The following is a 25,769-nucleotide window of genomic DNA, read 5'->3' on the forward strand; positions in this document are numbered from 1 at the left end:
GATGGCTTTGCGGGCCCTATTTCCAAGCTCCTTCTTTGATGCCTGTGAGAGAGGAGGTGGCGGGGGTTTAAAGCCATTTCATGGACATGAACCCCCAAACCTTTAATCAATCCCCATTAGCCTAGGATGCAGTTGTTTAAGCCTGACATTTTATCATATCTTATAATAAATGAAGTAAATATCTGGATTTTATTGAGGCATTTATCAAATTCATTGGAAAATCATCTATTGTCCTTTGTTATGGTGAAACAGCCTCTTTGAACAAAGCTAAATTCTTTAGACACCTGCCTGATTGATGTAGGTATTTACTGGCCTGAGGGAGCGCCTACCTTGGTGGCCAGTACTGGCTCATTCCACCATAAAACTGGGCATTCTCCTTGGAAACAGGCATAATGGGGGGCATTCAGACAGCCAAATTCAGGGAGATCTAATGGTTTGTCTGTGTTTATGTCCTTGTAACAATGTTAGGGGCCTGATGCCTGGAGAGCCCACCGGAGGGAATACTGCCTGGTGGTGAAGAGGGGGATGTGAATCATATAGAGGCAGAGGGGAGCAGCTGCTGGCCGCTTAAAGCTCAAACATGTGACTGTTGCCTTTATCTTGAGCAACAAAAGGGCGTAGATGTTGTGAAGGGCAGAAGACAATCGGGACTGAAGTACAGTGTTGATTCCTGCGGCGCTGGTGACTTAGCCCATTGTGGCGGCCCAGCGTGTGATGTGTCAGGCAAAGGGTCTGTAGGGAGGGAAATGCAGCCTTGCATGTGTTTGCCTTTCTGCAAACTGGAAGCAATGCAAATAACCCAGACACAGAATAGACTGTAGCTGCACACTTGGAGATTCTACGGCAAGTGGAGCAAAGATTTGTCACAAATATATGAAAACATTTTAGCAAACAAAAAATAAAAGACAATCACTAAAAACATATACTGTATATTAACGTTCTGCATAAAATAGGTCTTGATTTTTTATTTGTAGATTTGATATTTATAAGATGTTTTCATGGTTTTTACTGTATAGAAAACATCAAAAGGTAGTTTTAAATCTCTGGAGTTGCTCCACTGAAAATACGCTCTTTGGTGTCTGTCTCTTTAAAGCTCAATGACAAACTTGTTTTCTGACATCTGACAACTTTGCACAGATTCCTTAACATTTTTATCTGTTGTGTGGCTTCCAAGATACACGAACAAAGATCTGTCTTGTCTCGGATAGTACTGAGGACAGAAACTAAAATTGGGGCGTGGTTGTGACATCCAAAAGAATTCAAATATGCCTTGTCCGTGAACACAGTCATCAAATACAGTATCTTGGTATGGATCTAAATCTTATTTTTTGACAATATGAGACCTTGTTGTACATTTAAGCAAGGGTGTGTGGAACTTACAAATTCCAAATACTCCATCCATCTTCTGTTGTGCTTTGTCCAGCTCAGGGTTACGGAGGCACTAAAACTGATTCTACTGGATGCTCTGAACAGGTCATCAGTCCAATACAGGTCAAACACAGAGAGACAGTCACACATAATGAAATTCACACCAACAGACAACTTAGTCACATGTGTTTGAGGTGTGGGAGTATCAGAACATGCCAACGCTTCACAAAAACACCCCATGACTTGGACCAGGAAGTTGTTATTATGAGGTGTGGGTACCATGACTCCACTGCTGTAAGTATCATTAAGTATTATTTCGGGGTAAGCATCTAATAGTTGTATTAGTTAAGTGCAATTTACACCATGTAATTTACTTCACTACTTTTGCTCAACTCTTTTTTTCCCCCCACACAATCATCCTTCATTTTCTGAGAAATGTGCTTTGAATGGAGATATCTAAGCTAGAAACATGGCCATCGCCATCAACTGTATATCTGAAAGTATCCATATGGGTCACTTTTCAAAGGAATAGTTTATACTTTCACAACCATATTTAAACAACAATAGATTTACTTGCACTTGAGTTTAAATCAGGAAATGTTCTTGAATACAAATGTTCCGTACTCTCCACTATCGTTAATCCATGGGGTTTCAAACAGGCGCACACATAATCATAAAAAAAACGGAAGCACTGGCATTAAAAAGGTGAACAGCCCCATTTAGTTTTATATCAACACGGCATACAATTTTAATGGAACTGTGAAAAAGAAATACAGAAAGTAGTGAAACACTATATGCAAACATACAAGTCATGTTGGGAAAAAAAATCTTCAGAATGGGATCTTCTAAGACTTATCTTTTTAAGATTGCTGATCTCGTACTTTCCATCATTGGTTTGTAGTGTAAAATAGGGGAATCCTTACCATCCTGCTTAAAAATTCCTTTTATCTTAACAGCAGCATATAAAATACCTCTAACAGAGCCTGTAGCCCACTGACATAGCTTTTTCTTTTTCTTTTTTTCCAAAAGTATCCACAATGAGGCAGTGGATGAAGAGCTCTGGCGTGGTGTGCAAACAAACACGCACGTGCAGACTTTCCGGCGCGCCACTGAATGACTGGTAATTTTTCCAATGTCAAACGCTTTCCAAATTTAGGCCTTTATAATCAATACTTTCTGCTTCTGTACTTCTCTTTACTATCTGCACCCAGCACTGGCTGCTTTTTTGAAGCAGTGGGGGTGTAGCCCCATCCAGAACGAGGACACAATTAGTGTATTCAGCCGAAAACAGTGGGGTTCCCCCTTTGATGTGGGGATCAAATGAAGGAGCTGTGTGTTTTTGTCCAAAATGACAGGCTTGCCAGGTTTACTAATGGGTAGCTAATAGAAAGAGAGGTTTATGATGCTCATTAATTACACAGTCTGTCATGTGTTGGAAGGGTAGAATGGGAAGATAGGGAGAAAGAAAAAGAGAGTGGGGTGCAACAGAGGAAGTGAAAAAGAAGAGGTTGGGGGTTGGAGGTGGTGGGAAGAAGGGTGGGTGTGCTCTGAAAAGGGGAAATTGGAAATGAGTGGAGTGAAAGAGCAAGGGCAAGGAGAAGATCTCCTAAGAGATTCACACTCACACACACACCAAAAAAAAAAAAAAAAACTCTGAGCTGATGGAAAGAAAGAGAGAGGAGAGGAAGACGGAGAAGACGAAGAAAAAGAAAGGAACAGGGGGTGATAAAATAATCCTTTCCCAAAGATAAGAGCAGCCACCAAGACAGGAGCTTCAAAGAGCAGGAGACACTCTCATGGGAGCGTGCCATAAACCTTTTCCTCATCTTCAGAGGAAAATTCAGTCCCTGATCCAAACACGCCCAAGCTCTCAGCACCCACCACTCTGCGGGCGTCCAGGGCCCGGTGACTCCCGGGGTGGCGCACACACTTCCAAGCAACTCTGCCTTTGAACTGCTTGGACTCATGTCGAGTGGCGATGGTGATCTGCGCATAAGGTGCAAATGTGAATAGTTAATGAAGAGAGAGTGGGGGGAAAAAAAAAAATCAGAGCCTGTCACTGCCACTACGGGGAAGACGAGTGATCTCCGCTATCAGCTTCAACCAGCACAACTCCGATGAACCCGCTGTAGACGCAGTTTGTCATTTCAAGCTGAGCCACTAACAATGCCCTTGCCAACAGTAGCCTATCCATTGTGACAGAGAAGAGGTGTGACTTGTGGGATGTTGCGAGTGGACGTCACGGTGAGTTTAGGGTAAATGAGACTGTCATTACACTGAGCCCGTCCAGTGACCTGTGAGAGACCAGGCCACTCTCGTCCCCATAGGGCCGGGCACCAGTGGGGCCACTCAGCCAGACAAGGTTTATTTAGCTAAGCTCCAAGTCTCCCCACACATAGAGCCCCTCAGTACCATGGAATTCATTATCCGGGGCCGTTTACGGACGGCTGGTGTTTTGAATAGTTTTAGCAAGCTTTGAAATTGCCCTCTCCGCTTATGTTCAGTCACAGAGACCATGATTAAATTGCACTGCGTTGAGGACTATATCATCTCTTGGGCGTTGGACTCGAGGAGCGAGTGCAGGAAAACAATGGCGGGCTATTACCTAAATATTTTGCAGCACTTTCCCCAGTGAAGGGGCTTGTGGGTGTAGCACAGCGAGGCTCTTGTTGCCAGAGCACTTCCTGTCCACAGGCCCATGACCTTTCACCTACAGATCCACGATTCTACCGCAGCATCACAAATATGTAAGATGTTGAAAAAATGAGCCAAATGGGTTCAATGTAAGGCCTAATTGTTTTCCTTGCCTTGTGTATGTATTATCTTAAAGCAAGCAAGCAACCAATGAGAAGACGCTGCCTCTGAGAAGGCAAGTCAATATACAGTACACGACCAATTTAAAGATTTATATATAAAACGTCCCAGATTCATGCACTTTGCACTGGAGTGATCAGGTGCAGTCAAAGGTTCCTACATTTATGGATCCTCAGGGAATTACAAGAGGCTGACTGTGAGGACATATTCCAAAAGAAACATTTCTTGACTTCTGTACTCTTTTTGGGTGTTTACTTATGAAAATCTTGTAAAGCATAGCATTTAACCAGACAAAAGCTGCAGAGTGCTGTCAGCAGAAAGGGCCATGCCTCAAGCAGCATCGTAAAGCAAGTACTTAAAATAATTTTTTCCACAACAATAAAACATTTCTGAGCTGGCTCAAGGCCAACCCCAAAGAATTCACCCTGTAGATGCTCAGCGAGAGAGCAGCATTACCATTTCAGGAGAAAAGCTATAAAAGCAACATTAATTCTTCACTGGCTCGTTGCTGCTGATGTAAAATGTTTCAACCACTGTACATTCCAGTGCGCAAACACAATAACAATCCTTACTAAATCTTGTAACTCTGTTTCTATGACAAAGCAAGCCAGCCTTGTATGCTAAGACTGTTATGAAGGAACAAAGTTTGAGTTTTGATAACTCAATTAGGAATGTCTATACTCAAGACTGATTGATTTATTCATCATTAGCCAACTTAAAATGTTCACCAATTCAAATGGTCATAAGTCCCATAGATATGAGCGATACATGTAATGAAAAAACATTCCTCTGTGAGCTGAATAAATGCTCCCCAACTCAAGAGCAGACACAGCTATTTAACTGGGGTGATGCCACTCAACTTCACAATGGGAGCACAATGATGTATGAAAAAAAATAACTGGTACCCAAACTATTTTATGAAGGGCAAGTTAAAGCCAGAACACTGCGAAATCAAGCAAAGCTCATCATGGCCAGAGCAGAGTGACCAGCAGTTAATGCAACAATACGTACAAGGCAGATAAACAGTCATCCTGCATGGATGGATGGAAACATATTTGTATGCCATTTCTTCCCAGCAGTGATATCATAGTATAATCACATAGTTAAATTCCACTTCCCACAGTGTTTCCCATTGCGCAGTTGCTTATTCAAAGCCTCAAGCTTCACTCCACGATCATTTTAAGAGGGTTTTTTGGGGGGAGACAGATATTTCACTTCAAGCAGAGGCTATAGTGTTATGACTTTGTATTTGATTTGAATTGCATTAGGCTGACCTGCTGAGACATGCATATGTTCCAGCTTGTCCAGTTTACAGTGGCAAACCTGGACTGTGACCTCTTCAGAAGGAAACTGCTGCTTCCTCTGTGAGCTGATAAAATGCTCCCTAACCAATTTGACTCTTCAGAACTCACCCCACAGATGTTTGCCTCCAAGGGTTTGCATGTCTGCAACCGACTTTGTGAAAAGCTTAGATTTTTTTTTTTTTTTAATTCATCACAGTAGGTATAGCGGTGGTCAGTCTTTCCAACAGACATGGTCCTCTTTCCTACACAAAGGCCCCAAACACCACCAAAAAGGCAAAAGATGACATGTAATAGAATGGCACATACACGAGGGATACATAAATGGGTTAGGGTAAGATATGCAGTGATTTTCAGAGTGCTGGAGCTTGTGGTTGTGAGAGGGCCCAGGGTTGAGAGGAGGGGGCAGTCACCCAGTGATGCGTTACGTGAGATGCTTTCCAAACAGTGAGTGAACTGACCCCTGAAGCCAGGTCACCCCATGATGCCACAGTGTCCAGCAAACGCTCCACCCACTCCCGGGAGAGGGGGCAGTAGGGTCCTCACAATAAGACAATTCTTCTTCATAATGAAGTCTTGTTCCCAAAGCGGGAGAAAGGCTGGTCGGTTGGGTGGCTGACGGCCCGTCGACCGACCCTGGAGGTGGGGGTGGGGATGAAGGTACGGGGGAGTGGGGATGGGTGTGTGTGGAGGTCCATTGTGGGGCTGATGTCATTCTGCTGGAGGTTGAGCCTTTTGTTCACTGGTGGTGGAGAAAATCAGCAGAGAAGCAGGAACTAGGATCTTTACACTGGTTATTAACTTATTACCTCCAAATCATTTTCAGCTTTATTTGGTTCACCCTTCTTTTTCACATACAGTAGGAAATAGGAAAACTAATGAATACTAATTGTTGTATTTTGATCATTATTGCCAAAGAGAGAAAACGCCAGCTTTTATTGCATCTGAATTCATAATATAACACTCATTTACATGTAGTGCTTACACTGCTGCATGACATCATCAACCATAATGGCTTTCTCCTGGGTAAGATAATTATTGTGCTCCTAAAAATACATTTAGAGTGAATCCATGCACCCCGCGAGTGATTTCTACTACTTGTCAGATTTCTAAAATGGTGCATGGTCAGGTCTATGTCTCTTTGTGAGCGATCGCCACGTGTCTGAAATTCAGTGTCACTATCATCATCACCTGTTTAAACTTTGTGTAGTAGCTGCTTGATGTATGCTCATTGCCTCAGTAAGTCTCATCAGCACTGAAACCTTGCATGCTCACTGGCTCTGCTTCACATGGATGAAACACTTGTTTGGTTTCACTTGCAATGAAAGCACCAAAACCCCTGCTGTGATCAGTGTGCACATTGCATCTTGGACGAGGATGATACAGACACACAGAGGATAAAATGGGTAAACACTAGTGTTGTGCAAGTTTGTGAAAATTAGAAATTGTTTTAGTTGCCTGTTATCTCTTTGAAAAGTAGTGGAGCTACTTTATAAATAAGACATTTGAGAAGGTAAATGTTACTTTGAATCGTCTCCTTCAGGGAGGCCTGTCCTAATAATGTGTTCATAAGAGCATTAATGTACAGTCGTTGTAACACTTTACAATACCTGTCAGTTTAATGCCCGATTTAACAGAAGTTACCTGAATTGGTTGGAGGAAGATGCTATAAACAGCTGCTGTTAAAAGGTGATGTAAACATATTCCAACCAGGAAACAGGAGTTTAGTGAAATAGTAACATATTGTGAGACAGTGAGACAGCAGCTATCACGGCTTTCAACACAAGACAAAAGCACTGACTTATACTTGTAAGAGTATTTCTATGTTCACAACTGTAATCAGATCCTTTCACATTAATACAAAGAAAGCAGTATTTCATGGACAAATCTAGAACTACCACAAGACAAGACATCAACAAAGGTCTTATGCAGCTGTGATGTCTTGGTCTGTGATTCTTCATAATATGACTTTATTGGCATTGTAATGGTAAAACTTAAGTTTGTTGCATTTGAAGCTGATACAAGGGAAACTATTTAATGTGCAGTTTTCGATTGAGGCTGCAGACGGCGAAGGAATGAGAAGAAATATACAAATCTGTTTTTAAACTTTTATTGATTCTGATGTTTTTAATTGCAGAAATGCAGTAAAGATAAAATAACCTGTTATGTGGAATTATAGCAAGGAAATAACCAGAAAGTACCTTTCTTATCTGCTACTTGTCTACAAATCACTGGGTGGTTTAGGCTTATAAGAAATTACTGAAATGATAATTAAATATATACCTAATAAGACACTGAGCTCTTCAGATACAGATCAGGGAACAACAATAGAGTACCAAAACTCTTCTTATTTATTTTGCATATTAATTAACTTTTTATTTTTATTTTAAACTAATAGTACTTAATTTCAAGTTTTGTTTCCTTGAGTTTGAAGTGCACGACATGAAAAAAGCTGCTTTGCCATGGCTTTGAGTTTTCGTGAGTTAAAAATACCAACAAACCTTCCAAACGGTCTCTGACAGCCACATGATTTTGCTCTTTATCTCATGTGAGACAAGCGAGTGTCCAAGAACCGTTTCTGACCAAAACTTGGTGGGAACTGGTTTTGAATCCATTATCATCCTTTATTTTTATCACAATGGCCACAGTTCTCTGAAAATGACTGGCTGTTATATCTGTCGTTTCTGCGCTACTGTACGTGACTTTGATGCATGGCGACTGCGAGCAGACCTTCTGACCTTAAAATGGTAGTGCAGCTTAATCCAAGATTAGAGATGTTTTCTCAGTTCGAAGTACAAATCTGCGTCCATCTATCAAAGCCGAAACGCCTTTGAAAAATTGAGAAATGGCTCAGGGTAAGTCTGGGAGGATAAAGAGATGTTGACGCGGAACCAAAAACAGCAACAAATATGAAAAAGGGCCATTTGTGGCGTTTCATTTCTGACCTCTGTGGAGTTTATTGGCTCCTGCACTTGGCACAGCGCAGGACAGGCAGGCGGTTCAAACTCAAGTCAGCCGGGCTGTCTGTTCTCACACGAATTGAAAGCGAGCGGGAGGACAGACTAAACCATCACCTATTCTTTCACCCATCAAGCAGCCACTAATAGTACACTCTAAACCCCGCCGATGCCTTAATTTGAAGCCGAGTGTCGCTGGGCGCTCGCGCCCGGATCTGCACCTCGTCAGCTGCTGGCGAGCCTTGTCACCGATTTGCTTTCCCCGAGGCCTCGGGTTGTTCCTCTCGGTTTCATAACAGCTCCAGAGTGTTTTCTGCGGAGGGGTTCGCGAGGCGGTAATTGGGAGCAGATGAGGAGGCCCCTACGTGCCTCCATGGTGATGTCAGCCCTGGTGGAGGGGGAACAGTGGTGGGGTAGGGTGGGGGGGGGTTGAAGGGGTGTGGGTGGATGGGTGAAGGGGGGGTGGGGGTGGTAGCTCCATGTGGTGAGCCAGAATGTCTGAGAACTAGCAGACTCTGCAAGGTCTACAGGTGGGCAGACAAAAACGCTCCCACTCGTATCAAACATGCAATTCGATTGAACAAGAAATCTTTTAATTAAAAGCATCCTCTGAGCTGAGAAAAGTAATAGGATGGATTTAATTTTCTAGGAAAACATTAAGGTGAAAGTGAAGATTACAGTCCCGTTATCTGGCGCTGGAAGGCGTCTTTGTAATTCAAGACATATTAAAAAGGCGTCCCTATGTTCACGCCGTCCATTATCTAATCAAAGGCAGACTTGTGAAGCTTTTCCTCCCCATTTCGAGCATTAGTGTGGCGGCTTTTTGTTGTGCCGGGCTTGTTGAGATTCTCTGATCTAAAATGTAAATTCGTTAAGCACTTTGCTCTTATCCTAGTACACACAAACTGTGCCCACCTAGTGCTGCCCTGACCCATTTCACTGCATGCAGGACATTTGCATGAAAGGAATGAAACTCGATGCCAAAATAAACATCAATTAAAGCTGTCAAACACCACCAAAAACAGCTGCAGCTTTGAACAGCTCGACCAGCAGGCTTCAAACGCGAGCCGTCTTTAAAGGGCTGCCTTGCGCGTACCAAAGGCCAGGCTGGAATTAGCACGGCCTCTGTTAAAACAGAAATTACCTCTGCTAATGAACCCAGATGAAAGATGATTTCAGCGAGTCCTCTAAAAGTAAAAGATTTTAACTGTGTCATTTATACCGTCTAAGTCAAGAGAGGAAATTTAAGCATTTCCGGATGGTTTATTTGTTTTCATAACACAGCATATATATATTTAAATAACAAGAACAAGAAGAAAACAACAATTTTCCATGGTAACATGCAGTGCTTTGAGATTGTTAAAGTTTACAGTCTAGAACAGTTTAGTTCTGATGTGAATATGCAACTATGCTTTTTAGCATTTGTGCTCTGAATTATTTTACTTTGTTTTGATTATTATTTCCTTGAAGAAAAGTAAGAGGAGAGATGGCTGGTGAGGGTAAAGAAATCCCAGTTAATGAAGGCACCGTCTGCTTTGCCTCTGACATTCTATCAGGAAAAACATGTGTAGAATTATTATTCTGTCCAGTATGAAAGCTTGAGGCAATGGAACACTCATATCAAGTTGCTGATTTTTCTATTTTAACATAACAAAGACAATGCATTGTATTTAAAGCATTTTTACAAGATACTGTTTATTATCTGTAACAAGTTGTATCCAAATGACAGAAAACTCATACAGCATGTATTACAGTTGCTTCCATTAAAAAACTAATTACTTTACTCACTTGAAAATAAAAAGCTATGAAAAATATCTCATGTTTATCTTTCTTACCTTATCATTTTTAGGATGTCTTAATAATGTGGATATGGTTGCGTTGCAGTGTTGCAGTGTTGCATTAAGTGAACTGCTCAGCCTGATGACTGATTCCCTCCGTATGTCCCCTCCAGAGCACACACTCCTGCAAAGGGAGCACTGCATTTAGGTAGCGGTGTAGAACTGGGCAAAGCACCTGTTTGTGAAAGAAGCAGCAACAAAACAGACAAGGACCAACATGTAGACTTACAGGTCTTACACAGGTAGTAGTGCGACAGGCTCATATCACTTGTCATGATGCTGCCGAAACCTGTGGGTCACTTCAGGATTGATGCTGTGGAAGTTCAGCTGAGACAAGCACCAAGAGAGGGAGAGCCACTAGCTGCAGTGCTGCTTTTATTTATTACAAACGTAATGATTAATACACTAATTTCAGTTAATATTACATGGTAGTATTAAGTTCTCAGGGCGACTGCATAGGAATGTAACGTTTTCACATCCTTTCAGAGGCATCCAGTGGGTTGTTATATATTCATGAATATGTCTTTCATTGTTTTTGTTTTTAACAGATGTGTCTACTACATCTACTGATGCATTTCCAGACCGTGCATAGTTAATTCAATAACTAATTAATTGTATCTGATGTAGTGTACCCAGATGCCTGACTTGTGGGCATCCAGAGCAGTTATGGGTCAGTTAGTAGAGTGGGTTGTCTCTCAATCAGAATGTTGCAGAAGGTTGCATGTCGAAGTGTCTTTGAGCAAAACACTGCTCCCAGTGGATGGACTGAGCATCTTGCATATGACAACCGCCGATGTGTGAATGTGGGGGCTGTCAAATCAAGAGTGGTAAAATGTGACCTCCATTTACCATCTAATGTTCAAAAAGTTGCCTTTGGAGCAGCATTGCTTCTAATATGCACTCAAGATGGCAAAGTGCTGATTTGACAAATGTATTAGTTTTTTGTTTTTCTAAACTCGGATCTATCTTTTTATGGAATGTTCTCATTTCACCCGTTTGTTATAACCACACAGAGGAAACATGCTTTGAATATATTAGATGCATAAGTCATATGAGTAATCTCAGTGTTTATTATTATTTCCCTCCTAAATTACCAGTGCTTTACTTCTGAAAGCAATACCAGGACCATAATGCACTGCTTTGAAATGCGTTATTCCCTAAACTGGTTGTAGTAGGTTACAGTTGAATATTTATGTGCTCCATAATTTCACTAATAAAACCATGCAAGCATTTCCCCCCCAGGTGGTGCTGCAATAACAAGCAAGTGATTCCGTTTGTAATAATCCAGATAAAATTACTTTAACAAGTTATCCACCAACTCAACATGGAGTTTGCTCACTTACTGATGGTCTGGGAACCTGTCCAGTATGTACTCGTCCTTTTATGCTAAATGAGCTTGGAGGAATTCCAGCTTCCTGTGACTGTATTTGAAAAAAAAAGAAAGGAAAAAGTATGTGGATGAAAGAACAGAAATGAATGAATGAATGTTTGACGTCATAATTCAAAACAAAGATTCCGAGCCAGGGTATGGATGAAGACAGTAAAGCAGATCGGACGAGTCCTCAAGAGGAGGTAAGCAGGTTTTTGTTCCCTCTTGCTAAAAATAACACAGGAAGAGCTGCAGTGATTTGTCAATATAGCCTTTTTTGAATCTGATTTTAATCTATCATGGCTCCTCTACTCTTGTCCATTTGCTCATACAGAGCTCCCATTGAGTAACTGCCATGGCTCATTACTGCTTCAACACAATGCTTTTTCTTTTTCCTTTTTTTTTTTGCCTGTGCAGGCTGCATTAGGTTTTGCTGATGATCTGGCGTCAGTTCGACACAGCTCACGCCGGCAGTGTGAGAGCGAGGACTGCACTTGACCTCTGGAAAAAGTGAGGTGAGAGAAAATGAAATAAAACGATGACACTCTCCTTTTAATCCCAACTGGAACGACTGCATCAACTCAAATGAGAAAATGTAAAGTAGCATAAGGCTCAGTGGGACTGGATTTCAACACAAAGTGTTTTTATTTTTCTGAGGTGCATCCTTCAGAGGCTGCATTGAAACTGTTCCAGTGCTCAGGATTACAGAGAATTAAGAAAGCATCCGGTGCATCCTCAGCAACAGCAAAGCACCGCTAATGTGAATGTATGGGTGAGACAAATACATTGACACATGCTTTTGACAGCAAAAATACATTTTCTTTCAACTATATAATGAAACATTTCTCTTTATTCACACATGATTATGAAGATAGAAACAAACTCGTTGACAATAAGTCATGGAAACATCAAACAATCTCCATAATGTTTATGAAAGATTTAAAAAGTAACAAAAAAACAATGGTAAACAAGAAATTCTAGTTTGATATTGAATCCAAAATATTTTGTGGGGATATTTCACTTAGAAGTATTTGTGAAAATCTTGGTGAGTCCTGCTTACATTGTGCCATTTGATATTACGGTTTGTTTGGAGTGAAAGTAGGAAACAAATGTCACATCACTGGACCAAATCAACAGCGTTACCTACATACACATCAGCTACAAACACATTTAATAAGTCATTGAGTTGTCCTACATACTCGGCTTTGGATTGTGGAAAGAAGCTTGTGGGGAGAAACAGACTTGTTTTGGCAAAAGAAAAACATGCAAACTCCATCCTGCAGGTAGGAATCTGTGCGTTATAGCTGATGGGACACTTGCATCTCGTCCAGTGGAGCAGTGATCAGAGTTGTTGCCCCACAGTGACAGTGTCACCAGACTGAGTAGGATGTGGTGGAATTTCTGTAAAGTGTGCTTGTATGTTGTTGTTTTTTTAAATCCTCGGTACAACAATTTTCTCTTAATGATTCCAGACCTTTGCATTTGAGGATCATTTGTGACAAATTTGCATGCAAATTGCACATAAGTGTAAATTTGAGTGTCAATCAACTTCAGGCCCTACATTTGATAAAGCATTAGAGAAAAGAGATAAAATAAAGAAAACAAGAACGGGCAATCGTTAGAGAGCAGACCTTCGCTAACGCCACATTTGTTTGCAGAACTGCACATGATAGCAGTTCGTTCATATCGATGCGAACTCGGCAGGTCAGGTGGCAACATTACTGTGTGAAACGCTGAGGAGGGAGCGTCTCCATGGCAACAGACGCTGATCTCCTTTGATTTACATGAGGTGCTTCTCACTCGCTTTGTACAGGCAATTCTTTGCAGATTTTGGGGATGGATTCGGAAGGGGTTAACAGTTAGCCTGCCAATATCTAATTAATTGGTCTCTGGATGATAACAAATTATCCCTGAAGATATCATGTACAGTAATTTGTGTGAGGAGTTGGTAAAATACATACATACATACATACATACATACATACATACATACATACATACATACATACATACATACACACATACATACATTCACACATACATACATAATGATCACAGAATATTTCATTTACATTTTTGACATTTAATGACAGAAAGCCAGGAGGTCACAGTTTATCATGACATTTCACCCGGAGGTTGCTAAACATACCAGGGTTGCCAAAAATAGGACTGATTCTGGGGCTACACACAGCCAAGTTTGAGCTTTAGGGAAATAAAGTTGTAAAAACAATAAAATGCAAAGAAGTGACAACACTTACCATTTTTATTTGATATTAGCAGCCACACATTTCTTGAAAAAGAGAAAAGTGCAATCTGAAATCTTGTCTGCCACAGTGTTTTCCCAAGACAAGTGTTGGTGGTGATCTGTCACAATTTGGATTTTATGCTTATGTTCTTTTGCTAACTGAACGGTAGTGAGGTTTCAGTTCTGTCTTCTCTGCCAGCGGAGGTTTAAATCTGGATCACAGCTTCTAACATATTTCCACTGAAACTGCTCCGTTTAGACAATTTTTCAAGCAGGTTTGTGCCACATTTCATTTGACAATTATTTTTAGTAATCTGGGTTCAAATTACAAGAGAGGGACCTCTTTGCTTCCCTCAACCTTCCTCTGGCGCATACGTTTTTGACAGTATCCTGATCGAGACATCATCACCAGAGAAAACAGCAGGTTTACAACAGCAAGCAATCGTCACTAAATCTCGTTCTTTCCACTTTCCACATTCTTTCTTTATAACACAATTTTTTGTTCCTCGTGACCTTTTGACATGACAGTTGACATTGACGGCATCCACTGTTAATCCAGCTACTGTTCACAGTCCAACCTCTACTGACTGCTGGAAGGTAAACATTTCGGGCAAGTCTGCTCCCTGTGCTGATTAAACACGTTCACACTAAGATTACTGGGTTTAAAAAAAAGACTTTACTGAAAGTGTGACCGCCTTCAACAAACTGAAAACAGAGTTATTGTCTTCTTTGTCATTTTCACACATTGACGGATTATCCTGCCGACTGGATTTGGCCTCCTGATGGATTGACTCTGACTTACATATCCCCTCCAAAATATAAACATTAAACTCCTGGCTGAATCTAAAACAAAGTCCATTGTGAATGTTTGAATAAAATTGAATATCAGTTTCTCAGAGTGTAGTTGAGACATTTCAGTGTAGAACAGAGTGATGAAACCTTCCAAATAACCAAGAGTTTCCATGGAACTCAGTCCAAATAAAATAAAGAAATAAAACATAAAGTACATAAAAATTCCTTGTCAAGCCTTGGGTGCATCAATTGTACCCATCTGTCTTTGGTCTGGCCTGTTTCTAATTATGTTTATCAGACTTTTGTTTCCAAAAGAGAGTAGTCTGTGTTCCCTCTCCCGTAATTTTTCTCTAATGTATACAATAAAACATTTCTGGCTCTAAAAAGTGTACACCGTCATATGCTGGAGGTGGTATTGAACACATTCTTATTCTTAAAGACCCAAACAGATGTAGGTCTCTTTGTTATATTTCATATGAAAAGCGAAGCGAAAAAGGCCCCCAGACATTTCTCCAAACACTGAAAAGGTAAACACTTTTTTTTTTTGCTCTGCTACAAGCACAGTGAAGCAGCAGCCAAATTACCAAATTAACACGGAGGCAGGGGAACATCGGCGGAGGAGAAATAAAAGCTTCGCTCCCCTTTGATCTGACGTCTTCGGGAGGAATCTTCTCGGCGAAATGTTAATCTAGCCTCTACATTGCAGATTACCTCCACCCCCTTTCGAAATGTGACTGTTCTCAGATGGTCAAGGTAATTTTGACCCACTTAGGCTGCTTTGATCCAAAACCCCTTTTAACAGATCCTCTGCGCACAAGTTCAAACTGATTTTGTCACCGCCGACCACAGCCCCCTTCGCTGAGATTCCGAGTCGGAGCTAAAGCTCTGCGAAGCTGCCAGAGTTGCTGACAGCCAGCAGAGTTGAAAGCGCTTTCTAATGCTGACGTTCAGTGCGAGTGACTTGCTGCTAATGGCTTGTACTCCAATTTTTTTTAGGGGGGGATGAGGGGGGGGTTGTATGTGCATCGGGGGGGGGGGGGGGGGGGGGGCAGTGGTCTGTCTGATACTTACAGGCGGCAGCGGTCCTTTATTTCTTTTAAAGAAAGTCACAAAGTCTGCAAATTACCTTGTTTGCTCTTGTATTCTTCAGTTTGTTGCTGACACAGAATGACAGCCTGCTTTATGTGGCTCTGCTTTTTAAGTCTCTTTTACTCTGATTCCAGCTGCTCTGCTCGGAGGCACTAAATCGGCTCGGATTCGAGACGGTACCCCACGGCAGCTGAGAGGTGACAGCGGCAAAGCACTGTCGCGGCGGCGTCACAAAGAAGCGGCGACGTGATTAAAGAATCAGATAACGAGACAGAAACACAAGAGAGTGTTGAGAGACATGTTCATGGACTCTTCAGAAGTGATCTCAAAGCCTCTTTACTTGGAGACCTGTTCCCTGTCAGCGCTGCTCCCTGCGACAACTTTTTTTTCATGGATGTGCGAGCAGCTCTCTGCCTGAGTTTACTTAACTCAGAAACCAGAGGGATAAAAGCTTTCGACTTCGGCTCCTCGCTGCAGTTGACTCATATTTTTTATCCTTTGTTGATGATGGATTGGTCACTTTTTCCCCACTTAGCTGATATCACTAAAGTGGCTGCTTGGGCTTATGAAGCCATTGTACTCGCTGTGGAAACGTCTGGCAGGAAACTGCTGCATTGGCATGAGATCTCACACACATTCATTCCTCACGCGGCAGCTTCCCGCTGCAGCAGCCGTTCAACTGATGTAAAATATGCAAAGGTTGCAACAGTTTTACATCACTGTCTTTGTCTAAATCAACACATAAAGTCTTCAAAAATGATTTGGAAGGCCGGTGTGCAATCAATACCGCACGGTCAAACTGTCTGTCTGGCAGCAGGTAACACAACAGGCAGCCACAGAAAAATACACTCCAGGTAGAGTTTACAGGCAGTTTGAGTTTGTCAAGATCAGGTCAGCAACAAGCCAGTGAAAAAGGAGGGCAGGGAAAACAGCCGAGAACACTGACAGGTCTACGGTTCTAACATATAGTCAGAGCCTGCAGGGTTTCTCCACACGCTGACAAGTTGTTTATGTTTCTTGGCCTCCAAGCTGGACCAGCAGTTGTCAATATTCTCTTCTAACAAACAACAAACCAATGCATTTTCCTTCCATGTGTTTGTCAGTGGGGAGAATCCATGCAGGTGCGCAAACCAGATAAACCAGGAAGCGAATGGGCTAAGGAGGGAGAAGAGAAGAGAAGAGAAGAGAAGAGAAGAGAAGAGAAGAGAAGAGAAGAGAAGAGAAATACTTTATTAGTTCTTGGGTAAAAAATTCTATTGCTCCAAATAGAGTATAATTTACATTACAGTATTTTCTAGACTATATGCTGCACCTGTCAAAAGATGCATCATGAAAAGGATTTCCAGATAGAATTGAATCAGCCTCAGCCTCACCCTACAGCTGCCATGTTAGAACTATATGAGGATCTGTTTATTGATTCTGGCTGCCCGGCTTTTAGTCAACAATTTGTTTTCTTTGTTTTCTTCATCACAATATCTCTACTCATCTACTGCTCCTTTTTCTCAGACACTCTGAATGCTTTAATGTTTAGTAACTGAAGTTTTTTTCTGGTAGAGTAGCGGCATGCTATTGTCATACAGTACCATCTAGTGGTCCCTGGTGGTATATATCAATATATTTTGATATAAGTCATTTCTTGTAAGTTGCATGACCAGGCAGATAAACAGAAAAAAAGAAAGAGCAGTTTAAAATCTGTTGTTGTTGTTGTTGTAAATACTATCAATACATTTCAACATAATGAATTAGTAGATAGAATGAAATATTAGGTGAAAAACATGATGTACCAGTTGAAGTTTTACCGTAAATAAATAAATACAATATGCATGCAGCGAAAGGCTTGACAGTATTTACTAAGTTAAGTTATATTGTTTGATTACCACAGGAAAGTAGGATCCAATATGACAATTTGCAGCGCATCTCTATGGAATGAGTGTGTAGCTGAAGGCGTTACAGCATGGAGGAGTCATTGCTCAGGACTTCAGTTTAAACTATATCCTACTCTCTGACCACCTGTACAAAATCTATCAGCAGTCAATATGGTGACCATTAGTAGATCATGACGACCGTTAGGCCATTAATATTCAAAATCACAAACTATTCTACATTTCTGTTAAAACCTATCATTCAGGTATAAGAGTCTGGTTTGTAAGAGGGAGCACATTTTCAGTAAATGTCACCGACTGGGAAAAAAAACTGCACAAAAAAGGAAATAAATGGTCAGTTATGTTGTTTCTTTCAATTTTAATTAGATGCTTTGTGGACTCTTTTATTTAAACTGATGGCAAAATAATGCAATACAACATCTCGCAACTGTAAGACTATTTTCACTGAGCTGTTATACACAACTTAAAAGAGTCGCTACATAGTTTGTGTTTGATGATCCATCAATCTCTAGTATATAATATCATCAAAACATTTAGAGAATCTTAAAGGGGTTGGATTTTCAACACTTCCATTATGGTCTTGTTGGTCCAAAAACATTGTAGTCAAAGTTTATTGCCCCAAATCCTGCTTTTTCTTGATTTTCCTCCATTTGAATACTGGATCCTAGGAGCTGCTTTAAGAATCTGCTGTGTCTGTGTGAGCTGGACTGGCTCCGCCCACACATGCCCATCTTGGGAAGAGGAGGGAGTGCTTCTTCTCGTGGTGCCATGTGCCAGAACAGAGCTGCCTGATTGTGAGAGATGTCAAAGGGGAGGAGCCTACCTGAATTTCACATCTGGAAAGGCACCACCAATGTTAAGAAATGAGGAATGCATCAAACGTGTTTTCCAAGGAAGACCTTGCACATTTTAGCAAGACCAGGCTAAACCTCATGCTACATCCATCACAACAGCCCTGCTTCACAGTAGAAGAGTCCAGTGACCTGTCTGTAATCCACAATTTCCACCAGTAGAAATCCTTTTCTAACATGACCCGAAACTGTTAATCAGTTAGACTGACATCATTTGTCTCCCAAAGCGCCAATAATTGATCCCCTGACCTGCCAGCTGTTTACAGGCTGCTGTTACAAGAACAGGGGATTCTTCAAATTGTTAACCATTATGACTTGTGTGTTTCCACCATTCAATTGAAGGAGAGCTAATATGTTTTTCGGAAATGATAAAATGTCAGACTTGTGCCTGAAATCAATTGAATCGGTCATCGGTGTCTCTAAAAACCACAAGAAAGTATACCAAGAAAACAGTCATTTAAATCTGAAATACTATAATGATTTGAAATTGTTGCTTAAGTGTTTAAGGAAATGCATTCAAATAAAAATAGCTAAACATACATTTATGACTGAACCACTAATTGCAGAGGATTTAAGCAGTGGTGCTGCAGTTTCATGTCCAGTTTTACCTCCACCACAAGTTACATGTAAAAGGACAGTTTTTGAGAAGAGATTATCGTTTAAAAAAAAAAAACAACAACTTCCAAACTTAAAAAAAAAGAACATAAAATTGCTTCCCCAGTCTATAAATACACTGCTGTGAAGCCTGAGAAGAATCGGGGATAAGAGAAGTTACAGGGTAGAATGTGCAGCTTATAATTTTCTTCATCCTACAAGCGTTGAACATGAAATTTCCTTGCCAATGAGAAATGTGACTGAAAACTGAGTAGATGCAGTAAGATTTGAAGAAAAAAAAATAGTCTGATCATTTCAATTTTAAAAAATACGAGTAAAACGTGGAATAATTTAAGTTCTCCAAGCATTCAGACATATACAATATCTTACTTGGAGTTACTGTGATTTTCCCATGGGAGTGAGGGTGCTCATGCCTTTTCAAGACTTTCCCTTGAAGGGAATCAAATCGATCTGCCTCTTACTGCAAATAAAGCTTCTTTACAAACCGACTGGACAACACGTATAATATTTATATTTTAAAGTTCCTAATTAGCAGAATATTTTGGTTGATGTTGGTTGACCAAATGAAATATTTTGTTGGTAACAGCTGTTTGGACACAAGAGGCAATAACATCTTTGCTGAAGGTGTGCAAGTACGAGTCAGTCGGGTAGGTTGTTACATGGCGTCTGTGCTGCGGGCTACGGTAGTTAATATGTACTCATTACTGTCACATTATGGATGAGATGGATTAAACACTGAGAAATAATTGAAGAAAAAATAACAACTTATCATATTAGAAAACAAGATGAACTTCCAGAAAGTGTTCACAGATGTGCACGAGCCTGCACCTTTGACATTCACTCAGAGTTACTGTCTTCGGTGGCCTTGTCCACTCCAGTTGCCTCTTCTGGAAAGTGTACTAAGTAAACAGTTTCTCTTCAAACAGATTACTTAATGAAGCCATTTATCATAATTTAAACAATCTACACAAAGTAACAGAAGAGACACTGCATATTTATTTGGTTCCACTGTTCTCAGTGCGGGAAAAAAACAAGATCCCGGCAAGACAACAGCTTGAGTTTCCCCACAGCGAACCCCAATGTGGGACCTGCACTTTTTCCCCGGGAGTGGAATGTGTCCCAGCTCTCTGTGTGGCGAAAGAACAAGCCTTTTAACTTCCACTCAAAAATGCAAGAAATCTGCAAAGAATTTGATGTTTCTCCTCTGGGTCACATTTGCACATTTGTGCCTAATGAACAACCGTTTGCCGTGTGGTTCGCAGTTCTCTGGAAAGAAGCCTTAATGGTAATTAATTGATTCCTCGTACTCTGTAGCAATTATCCAGTTCTTGGGAGGAATGAAAGAGACTGCCAACATGCTCTGCATTAATGGCATAACCTTCATTTGGACACAAAGTGAAATGTGTGATGTCGTACCACAGGGACCGGTAATTTGCAAAAGAAAAATGTGTTTGGTTGTTGTTATATTCTGGGCCTTTATATTCCCATCTGTTAATATCATGACAAAAAGGAAAAGCGTCCTTTCTTTCATGAAATGACTCAGTGTTGAAGCTCCACAAACAGACGACGAGAGTGTAAATAAGTGTCCCTTTAACATTAGTCTTTCATTCAAATAATAAAAAAAAAAGAAATAGGAGAAAAAAACTTTAAAAGCTGTTTTATGCTAATGTGAAGCTTAATTGGCATTAGAAAAATTGCTCTGGCATACTGAGGGGCTCCAAGATTAGCCAGAAGAGAAAGAACAAGATAAAGCCTTCAAAAGGCCTATTTCAGAGGAATTATAGCATCCTTTGAACATCATCCAAGTTTTAAATACATTAAAAGCCTGTTGGCATACATGTAAATTAAGCGGTACCAAAGTGTTCCAAAGAATTCATGGTGAATCAGACCAAGGGTGCGAGGATGAAATGTGGGGGAAACGTGTCTCAGAGAGAGAGAGAGAGACAGGGAGGAATCCTGCCATCTCCCACAAGCCTCTCTGTTCATCTTTTCTTCCCTGTGTCCATTCTGCTGCGGGCCAAGTGGCTTAACTTAGATGAAAAGAACAACAGCGAGGAGCTGCCTTGGCAGCCGAGCTGTCACCCTGTCCAAAGTGCCAGTGGTGGTGCATTGTGCATAGCACATACAAAAGCCTGTTTAGCAGCACTAAGCACAGAGCACCAGGGATTCCTTTTATTCCACTGGCCGCCTGGACAAACACTGGCACGGTTAGGTCGGGATAGGTCCGGGTACAGGAATGTCTGTTTTCTCACCGCTCTGTGCAGGAAGAATGGTGAAAGGATGAAAGAGAGGGATCCGGGAACACTTACGCTCAGCGTTGTGCAAGTTTTGAAGAAATTAGACCTACCTCATTGCAGTTACTGTAAGTACCAAGTGGAGTCACTGTAACTGTTACCACAAATTAAAAAGTAAGTAGTTATTTGAGAAAGTAACGCTGATGTTCTGTGATATAGAGGTTAGTGTTGCGACCTGGAAATATTATAGGAAATGTTAGTATTTATTTTGTATTAACAGACATATTGGTTTCATTTGTGAATATTTTGTGCTTCTTTAATGGCTGAGGTTAAAAATAATTAGAAAATATTCTTCTGAGTGCGACAGCATGACACTAATCTGTTTTACGGTAGTCAAACGTTGTGTGTGGAAGGTGGTTTGTAAAGCATGAAACTCATGTAGCCGGCTGCTGTGGAAAGAAATTCCCCCCAAAATATCCAGCTCCTGGGCAAATAAAGTTGCCAAACGAAGAAAAGGGACTCGTGCATTTCTGGCACAACATTAGCACTTGTTGAAAGAAAAATATTCACAACCTAATGAACACAAGAAGATGGAGCAGCTCAACAGTCGAGAGGAACTACAACCTACTTACAGGTCTATAAAATGTATGCTTCCTGAAATGCTGATGCTACAGCGGTACTGTGAATGCAGCATAACATTAACCTTAGTCAGAGGTAGACTTTTCTTTTTATGTTTCTGTCATGTGGACTGGGTGAGTTCAATAAGCTTGCTGGCCTGGACAGAGCGAGACAGCAGCTCCTCAGTTCTCAAAACTCATCTCATGCAGAACAAAAGAATAATGAGCAACAGGCCCATGAAACTTCATGTGACTGCAATGGAAATTCTACAGTAGTAATCAGTTATTAACCTGTTTTCTCTCCAACTCGTCATTGTTATTATATGATCAGATACTAAATTGAATCTGAAGTTATAAAGGAAACATTGCTGTTACCAGAAACACAGGTTTGGATTGTTAATTATTGGTGGCATTGAGCCGATTCATCCTTGTTCACCTTGATGATCAGTCCTTCCTTTGTTGAGAAGTCTTCATGCCTGTCCTCAAAGCCCACTGCATTAAAGGAAAAGCTTTAAGAGAAATATTTATCTAAGATGCAATTCTATATTTCAGGTTTCCATACATCCCATTGAACCCGTCATGACTATACTCTCTAACCACAACGGAATGATCATGATGCTGTTGTCCGTTACTTGAACTGTCAATGAGGTAAACCAGGGGTCGCCAACCCTGGTACTCCAGGACCCCTGTCCTGCATTTTTAGTTCTCTCCCTGCTTCAGCAGGCCTGAATCTAATGATGATGTCATCACCAAGGTTGTGAAAAAGCCCAATAACGAGCCCCTCATTGCAATCAGGTGTGTTGGAACTGTGAGAGCGTGAGAACATGCAGGACAGGGACTCTCGAGGACCGAGGTTGGAGACCTCTGACGTAAACCATGTGAGAAACATATTCTTTTTTGTTTGGTAGCTTTCGGGTCTCAGTTGCTAAAAATGTATTTCTTTATACGGTGTTCCCTATAGCTCAGTCCTGGGCCCACTAGACATAATATGTTCATGTTAATATGGCCCACTGTCCAACAGATTGCCGACGTGAAGACGACTGTTTCTGTCGCACTGGTAATGTGAAAACCTGCGGAGTTTCCCACTGAGCTTCTGTCCGTCTCACCGGCATGCTAAGTGCAACAAGATAGCAGAAAATGGACAAGTAGGTGTGAGTCAATAAGAAATACATTCCCTGGGTGATAAAGGTGTGGGCGTTGTTCTAACAGAGGCAACAGTTCTGCCTTTTAGAACAAAATCTCACCTTGTTTTTATAATGCTGTTATTAGTTTTCTTTAATGAATGTTTCTTTACAGTTTTTTAGGAGGTTAATATTGTGGATTATTTTCACATTATACACTGAAATTCAAATCCTACAAGTATTGGGAATTATTTCTTAAGTCCATAAAATAACAGATGCTTTTTACAGTTAAAGATAAACAGGAATCAGCCACCGTCTCAGTGAAAGAAGCTCAGTTGAGGTTTCAATTTAGAACTGCTCATCGACAAGCCATTTACACAACTGTCCATTATAGCCAGATGGGATTCAATATGAAGTCTTCCTCAAACAAACAAATGAATGAGGGGAAGTAGTTATTGCAGTGTTTTCTGCTTTGCCTTTCTCCATCAAGCCATGTTGGATTTGACTGGCAAATATAACCTTCAAGTGTATAAAATGCCGTTTTGCCATCAGACCATATCATTTCAGACACGAGTGATTGAATACAGTCATTTAAGTATGGCTTTTTGCCGAAAACCCAACCATTATGTTTTGTTTTCTCTCTGTAAGACAGGTTATATTTTGACGGGACAGAACAAAAGCAGAGATTCAAAATGTACAATCTTAAGGTTTAACCGCACTTCATCACTGTGGTCAAGTCATCACGTCTCCAAGAGGATTTACATCTCAAGACGAACAGTGACATGAAAGCTCCGAATCTTCAAGAGGGTGAAGCACTTCATTTAAAGTTAAGAAGATTTAGATCAAAAGGTTAGAGAGGGGGGGAAAAAAATACACTCAAAGGACGACCCTCAGAAAAAGAAGAAGAAAAAAAAAGAAAAAACACCACGGCCCTCGCAGTGCTAAGCTGAACAAGTTCACAGCCATGGCAGGACACAGTCCGTTCCTTCACAGCTTCTGAGAGATGAAAGGGAAGATTGTCCGCTCGCTTTGATTCAGACTTGGCCAAACGAAGAATGCCTGGCAAAGTTTGTGTTCTGCAACCTCAAAGTTTTTATACAGCCCCTACCCCTGCTCCCTTTTCCTTCTTCTCCTCCCCTCCCATTAAAAGCAAGAGAGCAGGGAGAACATGCACAATGGCAACTTTTAATTACTTGTTTTGATGCTTTCGCTTTGCACTGAAATTGTTTTGAGTCGCTGAGCTCTTTCAATCCTCAGACCGAGTTCTGTTGGAAGAAAAGAGTTCTAAAAAGAACTATAAACACTTGCATCTGGGAAAAGTCCAGCTATTCTGCACAGGCAAAAGGGATCGAGAAAGAGAAATCAAACTTATCAGTGACAGATGCGTCCATATCCAGTCATTATGGTTGAAGGGTTCTCAAGCTCCTCCAAGTCAAGCTGCAGTTTGTGTGTCACGCTTCACTTTTAAGCTCATTCCAAGTCACTGGAAATATGAATTCCAGGAAGACAGGATGGCCTGCAGTGTATCACAAAGCGTCTCTTATGCATTAAGGTTGTTTCAACCAGGTCAACGGACACATCGAATGCACAGTGGAAACATCGATTACAAAAATGACATAGTGTATGATACAAGGAAAAACAAGCGAGTTGTATCAATATGTTCTATCAATGTCATCCAGAGTAGATGATCTTATATTGAATTACACTGAATGAACATGAAGTAAAATGCATTCAGCACATGATCAGGTCAGTGTATAGAGTCAGCTCTATAAAATGGATATTCTTCTCTGTAAATGTATTACTTTTGATTGATATTGATGTCATTATTGGAGAAACTGCTGCTGCTTATGAGACTTGTCGGTCATGTAGTTGGATAATCTCTTCACCCTCTCTCAACACAGAACTATGGATAGGAAGGTGAATTAGAGCAAGCCCTTTGAGCCATTTGTGGTAAAACTGTACTTGAACATTCCCAAATACATTGGATCTGTAAAGCTGTGGCCTATAGTATGGTACATTTAATCATGATTATTGATCTTAGACACGTCAAGAGAATAAAGGCATCATTGTGGATGTGAGGACAGTTTTAGCAGATCTTTACATTCATGTGACTGTAATGATGTCACAGAGCTGCAGAGGACGGCAGACAGTGTGGATGTCTGTAGTCTCTTGACTTCATATTCTCATTGATGTCATTTGCTAATGAAGATCATTTGTTTTGTCGTCTGATGATCAAAATGCCTAAAAATATCAGAATCAATGTTTTCCAACATTTTTGGTTTTTTGTAAGATCAGAAAAAGAAGCTTTTGTAAAAGACGAGTGACAACTGGTGTATTTTAATGCTTAATTATGAGCAGCTTTTTTTTTTAATGGAAATGAGGTGACAATGTAAAGAGAATTTCAGAACAGAAAAACAATCCTGGATGCATATGTCCACTCGAGAGAAGATTTCTGGGAAGCCAACATGTGTTTGGCTGAACACATGTTGTGGAAAGTTTGAGCTAAGCCTGGTTTGATGATGGCTCTGGAGAGAATCACACATTTCTGAAATTCCAAAGCTTTAGATCAGCCTGACAAGAGTAACTGTTTGAAATAAATCTCTCAAATAACTTTCCATGCGAAAGCCAAAAGCATTTGATTTTCAAGTTCTCCTTCTGATGTGCAGCTCAAAGTG

The 25,769-nt window shown here is 40.8% G+C and overlaps 1 protein-coding gene across 1 annotated transcript in view; it reads right to left on the bottom strand.

Moving 5' to 3' along the window:
* The window catches only part of nkd1 (NKD inhibitor of WNT signaling pathway 1), a gene marked incomplete at its 5' end in the record, with an annotated part of 103,481 nt that overhangs the window by 39,930 nt on the left and 37,782 nt on the right, over window positions 1–25,769 (bottom strand). The window lies entirely within an intron of this gene.

Source organism: Blennius ocellaris, assembly GCF_963422515.1.
Source record: "Blennius ocellaris genome assembly, chromosome: 1".
Taxonomy (NCBI): domain Eukaryota; kingdom Metazoa; phylum Chordata; class Actinopteri; order Blenniiformes; family Blenniidae; genus Blennius; species Blennius ocellaris.